Below are 21,004 nucleotides of genomic sequence, written 5' to 3' on the forward strand. Positions count from 1 at the left end.
AACCTAGTCCCCCAAAGCCCTCCTTTCTATAGCACACCAGAAATCTTTACACTTCAGCACAATATATTTTATAATAGAATGCAGAATAAGTGAGAACTGTGCCTTTTGTAAAATGGGAGAATGGTGAGCATGAAAGTGAAAAAGAAAAAGAAAGCTTAAACTATGGGAGCATCTCTAACAGACTAAGTTAAGGTAAGAAATTATATGGACTGTAAGGATCTGGAAATTGTTCCCTAAAAATTGTCCTTCAATGTATTCCATGATCAGCTTTATATATTTGTAGGGGTACATGTTCTTGTCCCGGCTTGGAAACCTCTCCTCTAGAACAAAAGTGCAAGTAAATGAAAGTGCTGATGCTTACATATGTTTTAAAAAATGGAGTTAAGATTTCATCTGTAATAATAGCCTTCTCACCTACTTGTTTTCTGATGTGATTTTTCATGTCATGGGGATCAATGCATAAACCCCAGTCTAAATGAGTCACTAATTTGAATATATTACAAGTTCCTATTAATATTTATTGATACTTGCTATTGATTAACATTTATTATTTGTTATCAATTATTGAACTTATTGTAGTGATTTTTTAAATAGTTAGCCTGCTGAAATTTGATTATACCCTGAGAATGGATGGTGCACACGGAGATTGTGTGAATAAGGCCCTCCTCATCTGTGCCACAGATGTCCTCCATTACGCTGAAGCTGTTTTGTACCCCTAAGAAGAAACATGTAATATTAATCCCTGTAGGCTCCAAACTGATTTTTATCAGGTAGAATATCACCCTGAAGCGGGAATGAATATTTATTAACCCCAATGGAGTAAAAAACCAGGCCTTCCTTGTAACTCCTAAGAATTATCTGAGTATGAAGACATATAAGTCCATTTCTTTTTTCTTTTCTTTTTCTTTTTTTAAATTGTTGACACTATGACAGATGTCCCCAATTTCCCCCTCTTTACTCACCTCCAACCTGCCCCTGCTATGCCCCTCCCGCGGTCTATATCATATTGTTGTCTATGTTCATGGGTTATGCTCATCTGTGGGTTAATTTCTTCATCTTCTTTTATTCAGTCCCTCCCACCACTCTCCCCTTTGACATTATCAGTCTGTTCCTTGTATCCTTGCTTCTGGTTCTGTTTTGTTTGTCAGTTTATTTTGTTCATTAGATTTCACATATAAGTGAGATTATATGGTATTTGTCTTTCTCTGACTGGTTTATTTCAATTAGCATAGTAATCTCCAGGTCCATTCATACTGTTGCAAAGAGTAAGAGTTCCTTTTTTTTTTTTTTTTTACAGCCATGTAGTATTCCATTGTGTACATGTACCACAGCATTTATTGTTTACTTATCTACTAGTGTGGGCACATGGGCTGTTTCTATACCTTGCTGTTGTTAAAAATGCTGCTATGAACATAGGGGTGCATATATCCTTTCTAATTTGTGTTTCAGGATTCTGTATATATTCACAACAGTGGGATCACTGGTCAAAAGACAGCTCTATTTTTAATTTTTTTGAGGAAACTCCATACCATTTGCCACAGTGGCTACACCAGTCTGCATTCTTACCAACAGTGCACTGGGGTTTCCTTTTCTCTTTGGAGAGAGAAATCAGTCGAAGTTAGACTGCTACCCTGTCACAGAAACTGGGAGAGAAGGGCTGTATCTTTGTATTTTCCAGGGTGATAGCAATATAAAGAGATGATTCCCAGGTACTTGAGAAAGACACTCCTAGATTGTAAAGCTGGCAAGAGTTATTTAGCTTTTAAAAAGATACACACACACACACATTTTAAAGAGAAAGAAAAATAATTTACAATGACACTATATATTTTTTAAAGTATCTAAGAAAAAGGGCGAGCAGAGAGAGGATTCTCTTAATTTTAACGGGAGAACTGTTTTGTTTTTCTTCCTTTTTTGAATTGTTTTTACCTGAAACACTTCAGGAAGCCACTCAGACTCCCTGAATCTCAGTTTCCTCATCTGGAAGAGTAATAACATCAATGACAATTATTTCTCTTCACAAAGGACTTAAATAAAGGAACTGTGTTGAACTTACTTGACATTCTCTAATGGTGAAATAAGTAGAAATAATATATATTTACTGGTATTAAAGTTCATGCAAACAGTTAATCTAATATTTAATGGGCACTCATATTTTTCATTTAATTTTTTCCTATTGTTTACGCTATTACACATGCCCCTATACTCCCCCTTTGCCCACTCCCACCTCGCCCTTGCACCACCCCTTTACTCTGGCCATCACCGCACTGGTGTCTGTGTCTATGGGTTATGCATATACCTTTTCAAAGAAATTTAACCTTTATTGTATTTTTTCCCATTACAATTTAGTCCCTTTATACCACCCTTCCCCCCTAAATCACCACACTGTTGTCCATGTCCATGAGTCCTTTTTCCTTTTTGGGCTTTTCCTTTTAGTCCTCTGATAACTTCCCTCCCTCCATACCTGTCATCCTGATCTCTATCTATGAGTCCGTCCCTATTTTCCTAGTTAGTTCAGTCTGTTCATTAGATTCCACATACGAGTGAAATTCTGTGGTATTTGTCTTCCTCTGACTGGCTTATTTCACTTAGCATAACGTTCTCCAGGTCCATCCATACCATTGCAAAGGGTAAAATTTTCTTTGTTCTTATACCTGAGTAGAATTCCAATGTGTAAATGTCCCATAGTTGTTTTACTCACTCATCTTCTGATGGACACTTAGGCTACTTGCATATCTTGGTGACTGTAAATAACGTTGCAGAGAACATAGGTGTGTTATGTTCTTTTGAATTAGTGTTTTGGGTTCCTTTGGATATATTCCCAGAAATGGGATCACTGGGTCAAAAGGAAGATCCATTTTTAATTTTTTGAGGCATCGCCATACTGTTTTCCACAGTGGCTGCACTAGTCTGCATTCCCACCAACAGTGTAAAATGGTCCCCTTTTTTCTACATCCTCACCAGCACTTGTAGCTTATTGATTTATTGATGATAACCCTTCTGACAGATAGTCATTCTGACAAGTTATCTCACTGTGGTGTTAATTTACATTTCTCTGATAATCAGTGACTTTGAGCATCTTTTCCTATGTTTAGTGGCCATCCATATGTCCTCTTTAGAGAAGTGTCTACTTAGATCCTGTGCCCATTTTTAATTGGATTTTTTGTTTCTTTGTTTTGGTGTTGAGTTTTGTAAGCGCTTTATAAATTTTGGATATTGACCATTTTTTATTCTATGTATCAGCGAATATGTTCTCCCATTCTGTGGGCTGTCTTTTTATTTTGTTGATTTCCTTTGCTATGCAAAAACTCTTCAGTTTGATGTAGTCTAATTTGTTTATTATTATTTTTGTTTCCCTTGCCCTTGGGGAGATATATCTGTTAAAAAATTGCTATGAACATTGTCCAAGATTTTGTTGCCTATATTTTCTTCTAGGATTTTTATAGTTTTGGATTTAACATTTAAGTCTTTGATCCACTTTGATCCACTTTGAATTTATTCTTGTGTATGGTGTAAGAGGGTGATCAAGTTTCATTTTTCTGCACATATTTGTCCAATTTTCCCAACATCATTTATAGAATAAACTATTTTTAGCCCATTGTATGTGCTTGCTTCCTCTGTCAAATATTAATTGGCTATAAAGGTGCAGGTTTACTTCTGGGTCCTCTAATTTGTTCCATTGATCTATGTGTCTGTTTTTTTGACAGTACCATGCTGTTTTGATTAATATGGCCTAATGTTATAGTTTGATATTAGGTACTGTGATTCCTCCAATTGTGTCCTTTTTTCTCAGGATTATTGTTGCTATGCAAGGCCTTTTGTGGTTCCATAAAAATTTTTGAAGTATTTGTTCTATTTCTGTGAAATACATCATTGGAACCTTCATAGAAACTCCATTGAATCTATAGATTGTTTTGGGGAGTATACACATTTTAATGATGTTAATTCTTCCTATCCATGGACACAAGTATTTGCTTTCACTTACTTGTATCTTCTTCAGTTTCTTTCTTAAGTGTTTTATAATATTCTGAGTACAAATCTTTTGCATCCTTGGTTAGGTTTATTCCTAGGTATTTTATTCTTTTTGAAGCAATTGTGAATGGGATTGTTTTCTTAATATCCCTTTCTGTTAGTTTGTTATTGACATATGAGAATGCACTGATTTCTGCATATAATTATGTATCCTACTACTTTGCTGAATTAATTTATCGGATCTAGTAGTTTCTTGGAGGAACCTTTGGGGTTCTTTATGTACAATGTCATGTCATCTGCAAATAAAGACAATTTAACTTCTTCCTTTCCAATTTGGATGCCTTTTATTTCTTCTTCTTCTTTGATAGCTGTGGCTAGGACTTCCAGTGTTATGTTGAGTAAGGGAAGTGAAAGTAGATATCCCTGTCTTTTTCATGATCTTAATGGGAGCACATTTTTGCCCATTGAGTATGATGCCCTCTGTGTATTTGTCATATCTGGCCTTTTTTAAGATTAGGTATGTTCCTTCTATTCCCACTTGGCTAAGATTTTTTATCTTAAATGGGTGCTAGATTTTATCCAATGCTTTTGTTTTTGCATTTGCTGATATAACTATGCAGTTAAGCTAAAGGAGTTTGTTAACAAAAAACTAGTACAGCAACACATATAAAGGGCTTGCTTTAAGAAGAGGAAGAAGAAAAAGAGAAAGAAAAAGAAAAAAAACAGAGGAAAACAGTCTAACAATAAAATTGCACTACATATGTATCTGTCAATAATCACCTTAAATGTAAATGGCTTAAATGCTCCAACTAAAAGACAGAGGGTAGCTGAATGTATGAGAAAACAAGATCCATATATAGGCTGCCTCCAAGAGACACACCTCAGATTGAAAGATACACACAGACGAAAAGTGAAGGGATGGATAAAAGTATTTCGTACAAGTGGAAAAGAAATAAAAGCTAAGGTAACAGTATTTATATCCAACAAAATCAACTACTAGGTCTTATCTCAATAAAAACAAGAAAAAGCTCATACACAATCTAACTTACACTTACAGAAACTTGAAAAAGAACAATAAACAAAGCCTAAAGTGAGTAGAAGGAAGGAAATAATAAAGATCAGAGCAGAATTAATGAAATAGAGGAGGGAGAGAAAGATGGCGGAGGAGTGAAAGGGAGTCACGCTGACCTCCTCCCAAAACCAAACTGGAATTGCAACTAAATAATGGAGTAATCACCTGGAAAGCAGTGGAGCGATAGTGGGAGAGGAGCCTTGGTGCTGCGGACAGTGGATTCTACTCTCACACATCCCAACGGGTGAGAATTGCGGTGGAGGCTCGAGAGGGTGGGCTGGGTGCGCACGGGCACTGGCACCAGAGGGACATTGAAACGGCCAGTTAGCGTCCCCCCGAGAAGAACGGGGTCTGAATCATAAACAGGAACCCCTAAACTACAGCAGCTAAAGCCGAGAAAATACAGACAAAACACAACCCCAAAAAGCTTAGGGGCGCTCTCTGCCAGAGACAGGTGGCTGGGGATGCAAAAAGACATTTAAAGGGCAAACGCAAAAGTTGCAGCGGCAGCCACACTCCTTGATCGCTGGGTACAGGCGGCAGCAGGGTGGACTGGTGCCTGGGAAAAGACTGGTGAGGAAAACTTTGTGAAGAGAACTGACTCTGCGGCCGGTGGAGCCCGGGTGATAACGCACTTCGCACTCTGCAGCTACCATCTCGCTCAGGCATAAGGGAATCAATTAACCTGCCTTTTGTGCGCTCCGCACACAGCTTGTACGAGCGTGAGCTACGGGGCTGAGTGCAGACTGTCTGGGAGAGCCTTGAGGAGAGACTGGAGACAGAGGCATTGGGGAAAGAACAGGAGGAGGAACCGGGGAGTCCCGACTCCTTCTCCTTGCCGAAGTCTCCATTGCGCAGAAAGAGGCCACACCCGCGAAGAGCCAAAAGCCGAAAAGCAAACATAGACACCCCCAAAACACCCAGAGCAGGCGCGCACACTTGCGCCGAGTGACTGGCGAGGGTTGGCGAGCGTGTGTGTGACCCACGCGGGCTGGCAAACGCTTGCACCTGCCGGCAAGGCCTCACACAGACTGGCACCCATACGGCCTGCAAGGGATTGCACAGAGGGGCAAGGGCAGGCATAAATTGACCTACCCGCCGCGATTGCGGAGCGGCCCACAAAATAAGTAGAGCTGCCCAGAGTCCCTGGAGGAGAGACCAGAAACAGGATTAACCGGAGAGTCCTAGAGCTGATTTCCTCCCATTTCCGTAGTCCCCATTTGGCGAGGGCAAGCAACGCACCCAAAGAGCCAAAAGCGGGGAAAACACACAATAGAAGACCCTAAACTGACCAGTGCCGCGAAGCTCGCGTGCCAGGGAGGCCAGATGAGCACGGGAGGTCGCGAATAAGCCCCCTGGTCTGGGGCAAACACATGCGAGCCCAGGCAGGTGGGGGACCCTGCCGCGCTAGGAACGCTCTCAAGGAGGCCGCGTTAGAGCGCAGAGAGATCCCAAAAAATAGCCCAGCCCTGACCGAAGGGGTCACAGAGCTGCTCCAAGCAGGAGTCAGACACAGGCATTAGACTCCTGAAAGGCTCAAACAAACAACCCAAGGCCCTATAAGGTCAACAACTGACATCATCAGAGGCAAGCCCAGAAAGAAAAGTAAAGGACAAAAATACTTAACAGACTCTCACAAAAATGGGAAGAAAAAGAAGTTCCCCCCCAAATGAGTGGAAAAGGGGACTCCCCACAGAGAGAGCTCAATGAAATAGAGGCAAGGGAACTATCAGATAGGGAATTTAAAACAATGGTTCTAAGGAAGCTCAATGAGCTCAGCCAGCTCAAAGATAACTATGAGAAACTGCAGAGAAACTATCAGGATCTTACAGCAAACTATATCAGCCTGGAAAAGGACATAGAAACTATCAAGAAGACACAAGAGGATATGAAGAATACCATTTCTGAATTGAAGAACACAGTAGAAGGAATCCAAAGCAGGCTGGATGAAGCTGAGGATCGAATCAGTGAGATGGAAGACAAGGTAGAAAAAAGCTCCCAGAAAGAACAAGAAATGGAAAAACGGCTCAAAAAGAATGAAGAAGCATTTAGGGAAATGCAGGACAACCTGAAACGCAATAATATCCGTATAATAGGGATACCAGAAGGAGAAGAAGAGGAGCAAGGAATAGAGAACCTCCTCGAAAAAGTAATGGTGGAAAATTTCCCTAATTTGAGGAGAGAAAGGCTCTCATGGATCCAGGAGGCACAGAGGACCCCACTCAAGAAGGACCCAAGGAGGCCCATCCAAGACCATTAAAATGGCAAATGTCAAAGACAAAGAGAGAATCCTCAAGGCAGCAAGGGAGAAGGAGAAAGTAACATACAAGGGGGCCCCGATACGCCTAGGAGCTGACTTCTCAACAGAAACACTACAAGCCAGAAGGGAATGGCAACAAATATTCCAAGCCATGAAAAGCAAGGGCCTACAGCCAAGGCTGCTCTACCCAGCTAGGCTCTCCATTAAAATAGAAGGAGAAATACGGAGTTTCCCAGACAAAAGAAAGCTAAAAGAATATATCTCTACCAAACCAGCACTCCAAGATATGCTAAGGGGACTGGTTTAAGAAGATGAAGGAAAAGAAGGAGAGGGAGAGGAACACAGGTACAAAGAGAAAAGATGAGTAAGTTTCTATCAGTGATAACTCTCAATGTGAATGGACTAAATGCCCCAATCAAAAGACACAGGGTAGCTGAATGGATAAGAAAACATGACCCACACATATGCTGCCTACAAGAGATCCACCTCAGAGCAAAAGACCTACACAGATCGAAAGTAAAGGGATGGAAAACAATATTCCAAGCAAATGGACATGAGAAAAAGGCTGGCGTTGCCATACTTGTATCAGACAAAGTAGATTTCAAAGCAAAGGCCATAAAGAGAGACCCAGAGGGGCACTTTATCATACTTAAAGGAAGAATCTATCAAGAAGACATCAACATTGTAAACTTATATGCTCCCAATATAGGAGCCCCCAAGTTTATAAGGAAATTGTTGGATGACTTCAAAAAAGATATAGATAGCAACACACTGATAGTAGGGGATTTCAAAACCCCACTGTCAAAAATGGACAGATCTTCCAAACAAAACGTTAATAAACATATCGTGGCGCTGAATGACACACTGAATCAAAGAGACTTAACTGACATATATAAAACCTTACATCCCAAAGAAGCAAAATACACATTCTTTTCAAAGGCTCATGGCAGTTTTTCAAAGATAGACCACATGATAGGACACAAAGCAAACCTCAGTAAATTCAGGAAAATTGAAATAATACCAAACTTTTTCTCAGACCACAAGGCCTTGAAACTCAAAATCAACCTCAAAGAGAAACTTCAAAAACGTGCAAACTCATGGAAACTGAACAGTACACTATTAAACAATGAATGGGTCAATAATGAGATAAGAGAAGAAATCAAAAAATTTCTGGAAACAAATGAAAATGAACAGACAACTGTCCAAAACCTATGGGACACAGCAAAGGCGGTCCTGAGAGGGAAGTTCATAGCAATACAGGCTTACCTCAAAAAGATAGAAACATTTCAAATAAAAGACCTAACACTACAACTTGAAGAACTGGAGAAACAACAACAAATAAATCCCAGAGCAAGTAGAAGGAAGGAAATAGTCAAGATTAGAGCAGAACTGAATGACATAAAGACAAAAAGGACAATTCAGAGGATCAACCAATCCAGAAGCTGGTTCTTTGAAAAGATTCATAAAGTTGACAAGCCCTTAAGCAGACTCATCAAGAAAAAAAGGGAGAGGACCCAAATTAATAATATCAGAAATGAAAGAGGAGAAATAACAACTGATACCACAGAAATACAAATGATTATCAGAAACTATTATGAACAATTATATGCCAAGGAATTTGAAAATCTTGATGAAATGGACAAATTTTTAGAAAAGTATAATCTTCCAACACTGAAGGAGGAAGAAACAGAAAGCTTGAACAGACCGATAACAGTTGGGGAAATTGAAGCAGTCATCAAGAAACTCCCAGCACACAAAAGCCCAGGGCCGGACGGTTTCCCAGGAGAATTTTACAAAACATTTAAGGAAGAGCTAACCCCTGCCCTTCTCAGACTATTCCAAAAAATCCAAGAGGAGGGAAGACTCCCAGACTCCTTCTATGAGGCCAGCATCACCCTGATCCCAAAACCAGATAAAGACCCTACAAAGAAAGAAAACTACAGGCCAATTTCGCTGATGAACATAGATGCTAAAATCCTCAACAAAATATTGGCAAACCGCATCCAGCAATACATTCAAAAGATTATCCATCACGATCAAGTGGGATTCATCCCAGGGATGCAGGGATGGTTCAATATACGCAAATCAGTAAACGTGATACACCACATAAATCAAAGAAAAGACAAAAACCACATGATCATCTCGATAGATGCAGAAAAAGCATTTGACAAGGTACAGCACCCATTTATGATCAAAACACTCAGCAAAATGGGAATCAATGGGGCATTCCTCAACGTAATAAAGGCCATATATGAAAAACCTACAGCCAATATCATACTCAACGGGCAAAAACTGAAAGCTTTCCCACTAAGATCGGGAACACGACAAGGATGTCCGCTCTCACCGCTTCTTTTCAACATCGTATTGGAAGTCCTAGCCACAGCGGTCAGACAAGAGAAAGAGATAAAAGGCATCCAAATAGGAAAGGAGGAAGTAAAACTATCATTGTTTGCAGATGACATGATAGTGTACATAGAGAACCCTGTAGACTCTACCAAAAAACTCCTCAACCTAATAAGTGAATTTGGCAAAACAGCAGGATACAAAGTCAACATTCAGAAATCAAAGGCGTTTTTGTACACCAGCAATGCAATAGAAGAAGAAGAAATCAGGAAAAATATACCATTCGATATAGCACGAAAAAAGATAAAGTACCTAGGGATAAATTTAACCAAAGACACAAAAGACCTGTATGCAGAAAACTATACAACATTGAAAAAAGAAATTAAGGAAGACACAAATAAATGGAAGCATATACCGTGCACATGGATTGGAAGAATTAATATCCTTAAAATGTCCATACTACCAAAAGCAATTTATAGATTCAACGCAATCCCTGTTAAGATACCAATGACGTATTTCACAGAAATAGAACAGACATTTCAAAAATTTATATGGAACCATAAACGACCTCGAATAGCCGCAGCAATTTTGAGAAAGAAACACAAAGTAGGAGGGATCACAATACCAGACATCAAACTATACTACAAAGCCACTATACTCAAAACAATCTGGTACTGGCACAAGAACAGACCCATAGACCAGTGGAACAGAATAGAAAGCCCAGAAATAAGCCCAGGTCTCTATGGACATCTAATATTCGACAAAGGGGGGCAGAAGCATAAAATGGAGCAATAACAGCCTCTTCAACAAATGGTGTTGGGAGAGCTGGATGGCTACATGCAAAAAATTGAAATTGGATCATCAGCTGACACCATACACAAAAATAAACTCAAGATGGATAAAATACTTAAATAGAAGTCGCAACACCATCAAAGTCCTAGAGGAGAACATTGGCAGGAAACTCTCAGATATCCCACGCAGCAATTTTTTCACTGATATGTCTCCTAAAGCAAGGGAGATAAAGGAAAGAATAAACAAGTGGGACCTCATCAAAATAAGAAGCTTCTGCACGGCTAAAGAAAACATCAGCAAAATGAAAAGGGAGCCAACCATTTTGGAAAATATATTTGCTAATGATACATCAGATAGAGGTTTGATCTCCAAGATATACAAAGAACTCACTCGACTTGACTCCAAGAAGACAAACGATCCAATCAAAAAATGGGTAAAGGACCTGGGCAGATGCTTTTCTAAGGAGGAGATACAGAGGGCCCAGAGGCATTTGAAAGGATGCTCTGCATCACTAGCCATCAGAGAAATGCAGATCAAAACCACCATGAGGTACCACCTCACACCGGTCAGAATGGCCATCATAAACAGATCCACGAACAACAGGTGCTGGCGAGGCTGTGGAGAAAAGGGAACCCTAGTCCACTGTTGGTGGGAATGCAGACTGGTGCAGCCACTATGGAAAGCAGTGTGGAATTTCCTCAGAAAGCTGAAAATGGAACTGCCTTTTGATCCAGCGATTCCCCTGCTGGGACTATACCCTGAGAACACCAAAACGCCAATACAAAAGAACCTATGCACCCCAATGTTCATAGCAGCACAATTTACAATAGCCAAGTGTTGGAAGCAACCTAAATGCCCATCAGTAGATGACTGGATCAAGAAATTATGGTACATATACACAATGGAATACTACGCAGCAGAAAGAAAAAAAGAAGTACTAAACTTTGCGACAGCATGGATGGAACTGGAGAGCATCATGCTAAGCGAAATAAGCCAGGGGGCGAAAGACAAATACCATATGATCTCACCTATAAGCGGAACCTAACCAACAATGCAAAGAAGCAAGGCAAATATGACCAGCAACACTGAAAGGAAAAGAAATCAACAGAGACAAGAGGGAAGGGGGGGGTGCAGGGAAAGGGAAGGGAAGGGGAAAGTCAAGGAACATATAGCAAGGACTCATGGACAAAACCAAAGGGGAAGAGCTGAGGGAGGGAAGGTGGGAGGGGGCAAGGGAAAGAGGTGGGGGAAAGGCAGAAACAAATGTATTTAAAAAGTAAATAAATTAATTTAAAAAAAAAAGAAAAAAAGAAAAAAAGAAAGAGAGAGAGATACAGAACTCCTACCTTTTGCGACAATGTGGATGAAACTGGAGAATATTAAGCTAAGTGAAATAAGCCAGTCGATGAAAGACAAATACCATGTGATTTCACCTATAAGTGGACTCCATTCAACAAAATAAACTAACAAACAAAATAAACCACAAGCACAGAAACATGGAGCAGACTGAAAGTGACCAGAGGGGATGGGGAAGGAGGACAATGGTGGAAAGAAGGGGCAGAGACTAAACAAAGAACATGTAGGAATGACCCATGGACATGGACAACAGATTGGGAATCGACCATGGGAGAGGGGGGTAGGGATGGGATGGACGGAGGGGGGTAAAGGGAGAAAAATTAAGACAACTGTAATAGAATAACATGATTTATAAATTAAAGAAAATAATTTTGTATCCTGAAAAAAAAAAGAATTAATGAAATAGAGTCTAAAAAAATGATGTGAAAGATCAATGAATCCAAGAGTTGCTTCTTTGAAAGATAAACAAGATTGACACACCTTTAAAAAGACTCATCAAGAAAAAAAGGGAAAGAACCCAAATAAATAAAATCAAAAATGAAAGAGGAGAAATAACAGCTGACACCAAAGATAAAATATTGTAAGAAAATATTATGAACAACTATATGCCAACAAACTGGACAACCTGGATGAAATGGATAAATACCTAGAAACATACAATCTTACAGAACTAGATCATGAAGAATCAGAGAATCTGAATAGACACTTAGTGAAATTGAAGCAGTAATAAAAAAAATTCACAACAAACAAAACCCTGGACCAGATGGCTTCACAGGTGAATTTTACCAAACATTCAGAGAAGAGTTAACATCTCTCCTTCTCAAACTATTTCAAAAAATCCAAGGGGAAGGAAGGCTCCCAAACTCATTTTACATCATTATCCTAATTTCAAAACCAGATAAAGACACTACAAAGAAAGAAAATTATAGGCCAGTATCCCTGATGAACATAGATAATAAAATTATCTACAAAATATTAGCAAATCAAATACAGCAATGCATCAGAAAGATCATACACTATGATCAAGTGGGATTTATTCTGAGAATGCAAAGTTGGCACAACATTCACAAATCAATAAATGTGATTCATCACATAAGCATATATGTTCTTTGGCTAATCCCTTCACCTTATTTCATCTAGCACCTCCTACATCTTCCCTTCTGATTAAGTCTATTTAAGGCCTAGAATCCTTGAAAGAAACATGAAAGAAAAGAAAAAGAAAGAAGGAAGGAAGGAAGGAAGGAAGGGAGGAAAGGAGGGAGGGAAGGAGAGAGGGAGAAAGGAAGGAAGGGAGGGAGGAAGGAGAAAAGAAAAGAAAGGAATCAGTTCCACATTTATGTGTTGGATTTCAGCATTTAATCTCTCTCGTGTCTTACCCATAAAACCAGTTTTTATAAATTTTGCCTACCAGTTCCCTTGTTATCAGTGTGTTCAAGTTCCATTTTATTGTTACAAAGAAATCTCAGTAAATTAAAAGCTGTATTAAACTCTATTAAGTTAATCACAAAGATAACCTTATAGTTTAAGGAAATATATTAAAAATACATGTTCTAAGTAATTATTTTGGTTAGAAATACTACAAGATACATTTTAGTAGAAAAACTCAATATAAGTATGAGTAAAGAGTTTAGATTTGATGAAAAACAACCAAAGAAATGTTTTATTTCCTGGTAAGTGCTTTTAAAAAACAAAAAAAAAAAAAAAAGCTAATGCCACTACTTGAATCCAGAGTTAGTTTGATTTGACATATTTGACGTATCTTGGGTTAAAATATGAGCAAAACAAAAATGACTAAGAATATTTCCATGCTAATGCTAGGTGTAAAAATTATATTGAATAGTCAAAGAATTTCAAGTACTTTACTAGGACTCTTCAGTAAAATCAAGTTAGGAAAATTCTCCATTGACTGAAACCCAGCATTGAGGTGGGGCTTTGTTCTTTTGACACTAAACTCATCACCAGGTTATTTAAGCATTGGTGACACCAAACTTATATAAACAATGTGTCAAATCTAAGTTACCCTCTCCCATGTACAGGTGGGGTTCTATACTCACGATTGAGTCCTGTCCCATTTTTATGATGGTGCAGGCAAATGGGTAGGTACACACCAATAAACCATGTGGCTAATATGATCCTGGAAATTACAATGCAAGTTAGAAATTATTCATAACAATATAAAATATTTAAAAAAACTTGTTATAAATATTAGGCAGGAAATACATTTTCATGAGACCAGTGATTAACCCAATGCAAAATGGAATTTCTATCAACTATTCATTATTCCCATTTCTATTTTTCCCAACACCAGTTGTCTCAATCCCATTCCTGTGCTATGCAGTTGTCACTCACTCAATTATGGTTAATTTTCTTGTGTGCAATGGGAGTGATAACATCCTTTTAATAGCTGTTGAAATGTGTCATCCTTAAATAGTCCATAATATGTTTTCTGGTTCTGTTTCTAAAATCAAATTTGTGTGTAGAGGATCAAGTCAAATACAGTACATGGGTGGTTTCTTCCCTTTCAGGTCCTTGGAGACCCTTATCTGATTTAAGTTTGGCCTCAGGAGAAAGCTGTGCCACTAACATTGCTAAAAATATCTGTGTTCCTGTCTTACTGTTTTGTTGCTTCACCAGTGACTCTGGGAGAAAAGGCTTTGGAAAATAAACTTTTGACAGTGTGTTTTATAAATTGTATGTTCCTGATCAAGTTTAATAGGGAAGGTCAATTTAATTTCTAAAACGCTCTTGTTTCTTCTTTCTCTTTTTAAAAGTTTACAAAAAACAAAATGATGAATATTAAAGGAGATGCAAATATGAAATGTAAACTTGGTGCCTGGTTCAGTTGTTCCTGAAAATGTGGTGTAATTTCAGTATTTGTATCTTAAAATTAAATTTCCTTGGACCTCTCTATTATTATCTGAGAGAAAAGAAACCAATATTTTGTTATCTGATTGTTTTCTATTTGTCAATGGCTCCTAATAATTTAGTTGATTAAGTAACTTCTCCCCGGCATTCTCCCACACATCCGAAACCCCCCACCCACATAATTGACGATCTATAAATAAACATTTAGAGTCTTTAGAGGAGCTCACTATTTAAAATAAGCCTACAGAAAACCCTTTTCTTAAGCAAATAATCCTGTTATAATCACCTCCGCTTCCTCTGCAGATTTTAGTCATCAGCCTTTTCTTAAAGCAGAATGTTTTTATCTTTTTGAAGCAAGTGAAAGATGCCCTTGATGTGAATCTGGGCCCTGGAAGCTAGTGCGAGGAAGAACTTGGGTTTATCACTAGTGATGGGATTAAGTGCAGGAGTAATGGTTGGATTGGCTTGGACATGAACCAACACTCCATAATTCCAAATTATTTCTGGGCTTCAGCCACCTTATAACATCACTTCCTCCCTTTTATCTGTACACATGGCCTTTTGCCTCTTCCCTATAATTAACAGTGATATCCACTTAGTGGTGGTATTATCATCTTTACCATTTCTATTCAAGAATTAATATTCTGTTCTACCTACATACATGAAATAGAGTAATCCCCTTTATCTCTAGTGTGTAAATTCCAAGGCCCCCAGTGGGTACCTGAAACCATGGACAGTACAAAACTCCCTATTTTTTTCCTATGCAGACATACCTATGATATAGTTTAATTTATAAATAAGGCACAGCAAGAGATGAACAATAACTAATGATAAAATAGACTAAATCACAGTGTACTGTAATAAAAGTTATGTGAATGTGATCTCTCAAAATATCTTATCATACTGTACTCACCTTTTCAATCAAAGGAAGAACCTTAAAGCTTCTCTTTGGCGTATCCAAATTGCCAGCATCACTACTGTTGTGCTTTTGGACCATTATTAACTAAAATGAAGGTTACTTGAACACAAGCCCTGTGATACTTCGACAGTCGATCTGATGGCCACAAAGGCTGCTAAGTGACTAAGAGGCAGCTAAGGGGGAACTACTTGAGTCCCAAGAAAATTTAAGAAATTTCCCTCAACTCAACCATCCCATTGTTTCTAAACTATGAAATTCAAGGAACCATTTTAAAGTCAGTCGGAGACCAGCTTTCTTTCCATGAGGAAATCGGGGTGAGCGTCCGCTCTTCCGTGCTGTCAATGCGTCTGTGAATGGCGTGGAACCTGAGCCCTCTTACAGCTTACTTTAGTGGTCACTTAAAAAATCTTGTTCCATCAAAGTTGGCGGTAGGATTTTCTTTCTAATGAGTTTTTTACATGATTTTCTAAAAATGTGCTCATCAGAATGATTGAGCTGCTATACATAAGCATTTTACATTCACATTTTAGCAGAAACATTTCATTGAACCTTTTGTCTGTATCACAATAGTATGTTTTTCAAAATCTCCATTTTATTATCTTCTTCATAGTATTTCTAACTTCTAAGATTGTTTTGGCCCCTAGATAGTTTTAAATAGATGCTGTCTAAATATAAGGAACATTAGATTGTATAACTGTTTTCATAAAAAAAAAAACCCCAAAAACCTTACACTTACCATTGCACTCTAAGAGGAAATAATGCTTTAATTAGTTTTTAGATGAAAAGATTCCTGCACTCAGACTGTGTTTGTAATGGCATTTGTAAAACAATTTTCTCCCTACTGTAGCATTGTAATTAAGACTTTCAATGAAATTGTCAGAGGAGAAGAGTGTGCTTTTCCCTGTGGTCTGCTGTTGAGGCCTCCCCTCAGGGCCTGCTGCTGCTCTGTCCCAGCCTTGCACTAATACCCTCTAATTGTGTTTCACTTCTTCTAATTAAGCTGACAGGGAACCCAATGGCTGTCACTTATGTCCTTGAGCTGAAAGGTGATAGGATTAGATGATGGTATTTCTTACATAGAGCACTTAACATGCCAAACAAATACCCCATTGCCAGGAGACTGTTCTCACTGCAGGGAAGTCCCAAGCAAGGACTTCTGCTTCCAGCTCTGCCGCTGGGGCAGTAGGCGCCTGAGTGAGTTAGAGAGGCCACAGAGAACATCCTGTTCTGCATGGGCTCCCAGTGTGCTCCTCGGAATAGCTGTTCCTTGAGATTTTAACGGGTATGACGGGGGGAAAATGTTTTTGTGGTACAGTAGATGATGGAAATGCAGGGTTAAATTAAACTAACCAGGTTTCTTTTATCTGTAATTGTCATATTCTCATTGTAAATTTAAACAACACAAGGCAGTGTGGTATGGTGTGGTGGGTGTGTGTATTGGGGGCTTGGTTGGAAGTATTTCACAAACACATTAGAAAATTTTTATGGAGGCATCCTGTGGATGGCCTTTTGAAACTTGCATATCTAACCAATGGGAACCATCAATCTCTTGAGTATTTGGTGCTAGGGATCTCAACCCTGGTGGTAGTGATGGTGGATTCTCATAATGTTGGATCAGTCTTTCTAAAAATATCTCTTTAAGTCTCCTTCATTGTCACTTCTGTCTTACTCCAGTACATCTGGTGGCATGTGTCAAATCTCTCAGGGATGTTGCATGGAAAATTAAAAAGTGGAGAACCCCTTCATTGTCACATAAACCTTCCCTTCCATTGCACTGCTATACAGTATGTCCCTGTGGTGGACCGGACAGGGCACAGGTGTAGAACCTTCAACTGACTACTGTTAACAAAAAAATTCAACTGAGTTCATTTGAAGACCTAATTGGTTTGATTAAGCAACTTATGAATCAGGTACATGCCATCTAGCAGGTAGGAGGATGCTCTGAATGCTGGTACCAAATGAAAGGTTTTTATAGGAAAAAGGGTGTGGTAGGGGAGCTATTAACAAAAGAGATTACCTGGTGGCCTGGACATCTTTTTAGGGGAAGAGAACTGTATCATGTAGATTTCATTTTCTTTCAGTTGTTGAGGGGGTCGAGATGAAGGTGAGGATGGGGAGTAGCAGTGGAGAGAGACAAGGCCCAACAGATAGATTACCTTATGGGTATTGACCAGAAAATTCCAGACTGGTTGACTAACATTATGTTTCTGGGACAGGTTAAAACAGCAATTAGATTAGGTATTAAATCTGGATTTGACACCATGGGCTTTTAGCATAAGTGATACCATTTTGGGCTTTTGGGTTTTTCTTTAACACTAGTTTTATGAATGTAAGCATATTTCTTATGGCCTCTGAACCTCCATTATACATCAATTAAAAGGAGCTAAAAGACCTTGTTTTAGGGTTATTGTGGAGGTGGGAAATAATATAAGTAAGTTACTTGGACCGTAGCAGACATATTTTTAATGGTAGCACTTATTAGTATCTTAAGATTTAAAAAATTTTATTAGATTTTGTTTGCCAGCAACTACACTATGACCAAATATCTAGATGCAAATTGAAAAAGTCGGTTGAGCATTCAGCTGTTTACAAATTGCTTTATGCTTGGTAAGAACCAGCATTATGATTAACTGGATTTTTTCACTTTTATATTCCACTTGGCAGTAGTGTGAGAAAAGTTTTAGGATGTAATGATACAGTTTTTAAAAAACAGGTAAATATTCAATACTAACTAGCTGTTTCAACTAATAGAAATCATATCCTCTTATTCTCTGTGAGTTTCTTTATCATTTAACCAAGGAGATACCGGAAATTATAGAATCTGCTCTATTTTGCTCCCCAGTGTTACCAGACTGAAGGGGTCCATTTGCATGCACTCATCAAAGCCAGATAAGACACAGACAGGAGTTTTCAACAAAAAAAAAAAAAAAAAGACTTACTAAGGAAATAGTATCATGCCCAGAGTCACAGGTAGCTAATGCTTAAAGACATGGCTCCCCAGTGACTTCTAGGGGATGGGTTATACAGAGAAAATCATTAATCATGGTGACTAAGGGAGTTAGGGTTCTGGTCAAGGTCATGGTCTCTACTGATTGCTCAGTGCTAGGGGTGGTTGATCATTGCATCTGGTCCTGATGTCAGCCATGGCATCACTTCATCTGGTTTTGCAAGATTTCAGTCAGTAGGGTTGTTCTGGAGCTGAAACACTACTGAGGCCTAGCTATTATCCTTGTTTGACTGAAACTGTCTCTGTGGTCATCAGACCCGAGGTTTTGTTTCTAACACTACTATATGTTGACCAGAACCTTATTGTCCTGAAGGCTTAATGATTAAGAAAGGGAGAGGGAGGTGGATAAGCTAGGGCACTAGGTGAAGCGAGTTTGAGTCAAAGGAAAGAGATCAAAGTAAAAGCATACCTTAAGAAAAGTAATGTTTCTGTGCAGTTACACCACCAAAAACTTGTTGAGATGGGATTGTGTTTAAATGTGACTTTGAGCAGTTGAGTTCTAAGGTATTTTCCATTATATTCAGGTTTTCATCATCATCATATCACCTAAAAGGGTTTGGAAGCAGCCTGAACTGGGTCTGCCCTAGCATGGTCTAGAATGTGTAGGTTCTTGACTTTGTGCAGGAAAGAATTCAAGACATGAGTCCAAGTGATTTTGAGAGTTTGTTTATTAAACAATAATAAACAAACTGGGGACAGTGCAACAAAGGAAGGGCTTAAGATAGAAGAGGCAAGATCACAGCAACAGGAGTGTACCTAGACAGAGCTGCCAAGGCCCCTTTAGAAAGTAAGTCACAAAGGCAGAAGAAGTAAGCCTTTCAGGGCTCTGTGGGCTCAGGAAAAAAGTAATAGAGGAAAAAGGAGGACTGTTGGAGACAAGTTTAGGGGTTTAGCCCGGGAGGAGCTGCTGCTACCCACTGCTCTCCTGGTTGCAAGTCTCATAGGAACCTTTAAAGCTTAGGAAAAAGAAAGTAAACATGTATGTCTAAAAAAAGAAACAGGGGAGGGGAGAGGTGAGAGAACCTGTGTGTTCAAAGAAGAGCCTGCACTGGGTCCTTTGTTTTAAGGATTTTTGTCTGTGTTCTAAATGTGGAAATTTTAGGGGAGGTCTCAATCAGAATATTTATCAGCTGTCCAGGTGTATCCTTTGATATGTTGATGCATCAAAATGAGTGTATAGAAGGGATCAGGGTCATTCTCTGGTCAGTTCCACCTTTAAAGAGTGTCATGGGGAGGGACCAGAACAGAGGCAGGTCAGTGCTGGAGCAGTATGGAATGTGTAAACCATTTTCTTCTAAGTGTCCTTGATAAAGGAAGATAAGACTTTGTGATTTATTAGCAAGCTACAAATATCTCAGCTGTCTGTTTAGCTACCTGTCTCAGTTTCCCTATTCCCTTGCCAAAAAGTTTTCCGAGGTTCTTACTAGCCTGCCTCAATAACTTAGAATCTACATTACTAAATAAATGCATGCAAAATTCATTTCTAATGACTTGACACATCCATAGAAAACCATATTCCTGTGGGCAGATATCATACAGTATCAATTTAGATATAATTTAGAGTTTGATTAAACTCCGGAACAGTAACAATGTCATAAGGTATTTTGAGATATGTTTGCATTAAATCTTGAATGTCCAATATTCTGTCTGCATGCTCTTTACCATTTGGACTTTTCATATCTGCAAATAGAGATTATAAATACTACCAAAGTTACAGGTTGTTCTGAGGATTAAAATGAAATAATACACAGAAACATACGTCATAAACTATGAAATGCTGCTCATATTTTAGTTAAAATGATTTTAAATTATTATTAGTAACTGGGTGAATTTAGGGGATAGGAGTTGTTTCACATTGTAATGCTAAACCCCAACATATAATCTTCTTTCTATAAATTTTTTATATGAATGTGCTAAGATTGGAGAATTTACAACCCTATACACAGATTCTACTTTTTTAAACATTTTGTTTAAAGTTAGAAAGCAGGCTAATTTGGGTGGAAAAAGTAAACATAAACACAAAGACTGCTGAAAGTATAGGTGACTTGATGGTCTATTTTAGGCATGGATTTGGTTCTTTTATATATGTGTTCTTTTTTTTATGGTATTTTTTTTCAAATACCATTTAGTCCCCTTATAACCCCCTCCCCCCACAAATCACCACACTTTTGTCCATGTCCATGAGTCCTTTTTCCTTTTTGGGCTTTTCCTTTTAGTCCCTTTTAACTCCCGTCCCTCCATACCTGTCATCCTGATCACTATATATGAGTCTGTCTCTATTTTTCATGTTAGTTCTGTTTGTTCATTAGATTTCATGTATGAGTGAAATATGGTATTTGTCTTCTCTCACTGACTTATTTCACTTAGTATAATGTTCTCTAGGTTCAGCCATACTGTCGCAAAGGGTAAAATTTTCTT

The 21,004-nt window shown here is 38.6% G+C and overlaps 1 protein-coding gene across 3 annotated transcripts in view; it reads left to right on the plus strand.

Moving 5' to 3' along the window:
- The window catches only part of CTNNA2 (catenin alpha 2), a 1,090,206-nt gene that overhangs the window by 791,429 nt on the left and 277,773 nt on the right, over positions 1 to 21,004 (plus strand). The window contains exon 1 of one of the 3 annotated variants that reach the window (XM_054577630.1): positions 16,762 to 16,861. The exons of the other annotated variants lie outside the window; for them this stretch is intronic. The gene's annotated coding sequence lies outside the window, so the exon portion shown is untranslated. Of the gene's footprint in view, positions 1 to 16,761; positions 16,862 to 21,004 lie in introns of those variants that run through there. 3 annotated transcript variants of the gene reach the window in all.

Source organism: Pteronotus mesoamericanus, unplaced genomic scaffold (assembly GCF_021234165.1).
Source record: "Pteronotus mesoamericanus isolate MK-2021 breed Mesoamerican mustached bat unplaced genomic scaffold, CSHL_Meso_final contig_44, whole genome shotgun sequence".
Taxonomy (NCBI): domain Eukaryota; kingdom Metazoa; phylum Chordata; class Mammalia; order Chiroptera; family Mormoopidae; genus Pteronotus; species Pteronotus mesoamericanus.